Raw genomic sequence first — 4,694 nt, forward strand, 5'->3', positions numbered from 1 at the left:
GGAGTTTGGGATGAGACAGGTAGGATGTCAGGACTGATCTGGTGTTCTTCGGAGGAGTGGCAGACGACCAAGACAGCACTTTCAGGAACTTGAGTGGTTTCGTCAGCAGGTGCTTGTTGGACACTGCTGTGATCTGGAGCATCAGGTTTTGAGTTAATGTCCAACTCTGTTGCTGGATTTTCAGGTAGGATTTCTTGTCCATCTGAAGTTAGGGTGGTTACGGTTCTCTGAGAGTGAGCTGAAGGAGTGCTGTTCTCTGTGGCTGGTCGCTGCCTTCTTGTCCAGCTGCTAGTCAGGCTGAATCTGGTTTCTCTTTCTTTTCCCACTTCCGATCCTCCTCCTTTCGTTGTAAGAACTCATTCATCATCATTTTCATCAGCTCTTGTGAGTTGAAACACAGTGATGTCTTTTGTTCTTGTGTGGATTCAGTTTGAGCTCGGTCAGCTTGAAATCTTTGTGAATTTTTTCGTCGATTCCTTGGACTGGTTGCTCCAGGGTGTGTTTGTTGTTTTGGAGGTTGCGTTGGATTCCCACGAGCTCTGAATTGGTCCCAAGATATTTCCCAGTGATGTCCACGCGAGTGTTGTCGTCCACGCGGTCCATCCCAGCAGTTGTTCCTCTGTTTAGGTCGGGTACCAGCGTGGGAGTCCCGTTTTTTGATGGACGAGGGTGTGTTCCCCTCTTTGTGTGGCGGCTTGTCATGGTCTTGATGTTGGGCGCCCTCTAGAGCCAGCTCCTGACTTTGAGTGTTGAAGTCAAGGACTGTTGTGGATTTGGCGCCCTTTTCTGAGGCCATCTTTTGTTTGCCGTGGGCTTTATGCGCCAAGTTTCGCAACTGCTGAGCATTCAATCTGATTCTGATTCTGATTCATTGTTCGTGGACATGCGAGAATGCCAAGATGGTGGCTTACTCCAGGATGGAGGTTTCTCAGGAAGAGAGTTTTGAAGTTCAGATCGCCTTCCATGTCCGGTTCGTTGCGAGTTCCAAAGTATGCTCGTCTGAGTTGGCTGTAGTAGGCTTGAGAAGATTCATGACGACCTTGTTTCGTCTCCAGGGCAGCCACTAGTCCTTGTTCTGACTCAGGGTCAGCGAATGCTTTAATGAGGGCTTCTCAGAGCAGGTGGTTATCAGTTTTTGTGTGAGCAGGCTGCCGGTCCAGGAAGCTGCGCACTTCAGGGCTGGATGTTGTTCGGAGCAAATAGAGTCTATCTTTGTCAGTGACATTGGGTCTCATTTCCAGATGGAAATCGAGGTCTTGCAGATAAGCTTGGACATCCTGGCTACCTGGCACACTTGGGGTGAATTTGCCAATGTTTCTGGCGAGCTTGTCGAGGTCTTTGAGGTCCAAGCCATGCGATGATCGGTGGCTAGCTGGAGCAAGTTCTTTTAGCTTTGACGTGAGGTAAAGTTCTTCTGAGGGTGCCGGTGAAGGTTTCAGCACTGCCCCCTCCCCCTTTTGATCACGTGTCAGTCCAGGAACAGGAGACCCGGTCCTGCTTGGCAGGGGTGAGACTGGTGCCCGTCGTGTCCTTGTAGGCTCATGGTGCAGCTCGTAGGCATGTCTGAGTTCCTCTTTGATGCTGTCGGACTTCTCTTTGATGTAGTCCAGCTGTTGTGTTAGGTGACTGATCTCATTTCTTGACTCATCCAGATGAGTTTCAAGGGCTTTAATTTGGCCGTTCTTGTCTCTGAAGTCAGCCTTTGCCTTTTCCAGGAGTTGTTCTGCATATTGTAGCTTGTTGGAGAGATCAGCATAGTCAGTCTTGCCTTGTTCCATCTCTTGGTTAGTAGCTGCTTGGGTCTCTTTTAGCCTAGTAATCTCCTCCTCAGCGCCTTATTCCACTTCCTCAGGCCCTTCCCGTCGTTCCTGTGTCCTAGCTTCTCGACGCGTCGTTGTGTGTGCCTGTCGCTCAGCTTGAGGGTGACAATGAGTGTGTGATTTAAGGAGCCTGTGATCTTGGCTAGCTCTTTGTGACTGTAGCTCTGAATTGGGTCTTGTCTCATGAGGCTTTTTATGTTGTCATCCAGCTGGTCCTGTGTCTGATGCCTCAGTGTTTCAGCGGCCTTAGGTAGGAGGCTGTCTGTTGCAACACTTAGCCATGTCTCGAGGTCCTCCCAGTGGCCAAAAGAGTCTGTTGTGCGAGACATGTTTTGGCGCGGTGAGGGAGATCTAAAAATTAGTAAGCACACACAGGTAGCACAGCTAGAGAACAGAGGGAGAAAAGAAAAATAACAACAAGAGCAAGGAACAGAATAATAATTGGCTTCTTCCAATTTTCCTGTAAGAGAAACGTTTTTTTTGTGAGGAAAAAAAAGTTAATAGTAAGATGAGAGTAAAAAACAAAACAAAATACCCTTTTCTGGTAGCAGAATGAGTATAATTATATTGTTTTCTCTTTTCCTTTTTTTGTTAAGTTTGATTTAGAAGGATGCTTCTAAACCGGTGTTTGGAAATGGGGATTTCTAAATACCAGGACTGTGATTGTTATTAAAATTCCTTTGGGCAAAGGAAAAACAATAAAAATGACAGTATTGGTTTCTTAGCTGGTAAGATTGACACCATACACCAATTAGATTGTTTCTAGATGCGTGTTCAAATTTGTTTTTTGGCAGACGCCTATCAGTCCTCTTGTTGACCTGCTTTAGACTTGGCTGGGTAGGGTTTCACAAGAGAGGGGAAGGTAAATGGAAGACAATTTTTCAGTAGTCAAATGAGAAGAAAGCAGCAGAGAGACAGAGAAGAAGGAGAGAGAATTTTTGCTCCCAATGTTGGGAAAATTACAGGGTGGTGGTGCTGTTAAATTGATACATGATGGGTTGGGTTTGCTGCGTTAGCAGGATAAGACTATCTTAACCTAAGTACTGAGGAAAACCCTAATTTTCCTTTTGGGGTTTTGCAACTGTCAGGCTTAAGCCAAACGGGCAAACTTATGAAAATTTAGCTGGGATAATTAAATAACTGAAGAAAAGAGAAAAAAAGGCCTAACAGGTAGACGCAGAACTTAATTACAAATTAAATTAGAATTTCAAATTAGAAATGGTATTTCCTGGTTAAAATGTAATGATGTTATCATTAAAATTGATAAGAGCAATCAGCAAATATTGTTGCAATATGGAAACAGGAACTGTAATTAATTATTAAATGAAATTAAAATTTCAAATCTGTAATTATGAAATTAAATTAGAAATTTTGAATCCCTAAGGATAGCAAGTTACTAATACCTACTGATGTTATTGCAATCATAAGGGCAATTATAATTAGCTTAATCTGTACCACCCTAATTACTTACAAATGCAATTAAAAATTTCAGAGCCCTATTGATAGTTAATGATTACAATTTCTAATGTTGTTGTCTTTAGATTATAAGAGCAATTTATAATTAAATTAATCAGTAGATATTGTTGCTATGTGAAAGCAGGACCTGAAATTAATTTATGAAATTAAATTAAAATTTCAAATCTGTAATTAATTATGAAATTAAATTAACGATTTCAAATCCTTAAAGATAGCAAATTAATAATATCTACTGATGTCACTAAAATTATAAGACCAGTTATGGAATCAATCGAAACGTAGCATTAAAGTAATTAGGACGAGAACCATAATTAATTGTTAATAAAACAACAGCGTTTAATCTGGTATAGTAAACAAGCTGAAGGGGAAAGGAAAAACCTTTAAACGACCGTGATTAAAACTAACTGTGAGATTGCTAATCTGATGGTTGGTTAAAATCGCATAACAGTTACAGTAAGGTTCATTAAGTTTGCATCTGTCAACGTTCTTTTCAATGGGAGGAGAGGAGAAGAGAGAAGGACGAAAAGTGTAAAAGAGAGAGAGATGAGGTAAAAGAACCCACTAGTGTGAGAGTTCAGATACAAAAGCTTAGATCACTTCAGCATTTCAAAACACTGCATTCAAGACCACAAGATGCTACCGAATGCCAACCGCTAGCCTTCAGTGCAAAAGACACAAACCCCTCAAGTTAAATAAACAATAGGGGGTGTTTCTAGTCTTTTCATGGGCCTATAGCATGGTGAATGGTGTTTGTACTTCATGTAATTAGGCCTGATTGCTAAGGAATAAGAAGGGGTATAGAAGAGACAGGAATTAGGCAACTAATAACCTGTACAGCTCACTAAGAGACAGTTGCTAGAACTGCTCTAATCCTATACTGAGAGGAAGGTGGTGATGGTCAAATAACTAAAATGAAAATGTCCTAGTTGCTTTTGGAAACTAAAAGTGAGAGAATACATAATTGATTTTATTAAATAAAATCAGCATCGCTGAATTGGTAGTTAAACTAAAAAATAAAAGAGGATAGAATAAAGACTAAATAAATATAACACAAATCGAAGTATGTGAAGAGGGGCCAACCTAACCGAGTCTAAACAGAAGGTGAAACCAAACGTGAGGCAGAAGAGCAGTTCAAACGTTACACTCACATGTAAAGTCAAGTCACCTTTATTTATATAGCGCTTTTAACAATACAGATTGTCAAAGCAACTGTACAGCATTAATTAGGAAAATAGTGTGTGAACACAAAAATTACACTCAGTTTTCAGTTAAAGGCAATCCATCATTGAATTCAGTGATGTCATCATCCAGCTCAGTTCAAATAGCATCTGTGCAATCGACAATATAGCTGGAAATTAAGTGTCCCCAACTAAGCAAGCCAGAGGCAACAGCAGCAAG

At 41.4% G+C, this 4,694-nt stretch overlaps 1 pseudogene; it reads right to left on the minus strand.

Annotated features, from left to right (window-relative positions):
* Positions 1-2,149, minus strand: part of LOC107572102 (uncharacterized) — a 3,547-nt pseudogene extending 1,398 nt beyond the window's left edge.
* Between the last annotated feature and the right edge of the window lie 2,545 nt (positions 2,150-4,694).

The sequence above is a fragment of the Sinocyclocheilus grahami genome, unplaced genomic scaffold, assembly GCF_001515645.1.
Source record: "Sinocyclocheilus grahami isolate Dianchi unplaced genomic scaffold, SAMN03320097.WGS_v1.1 scaffold1698.1, whole genome shotgun sequence".
Classification (NCBI taxonomy): domain Eukaryota; kingdom Metazoa; phylum Chordata; class Actinopteri; order Cypriniformes; family Cyprinidae; genus Sinocyclocheilus; species Sinocyclocheilus grahami.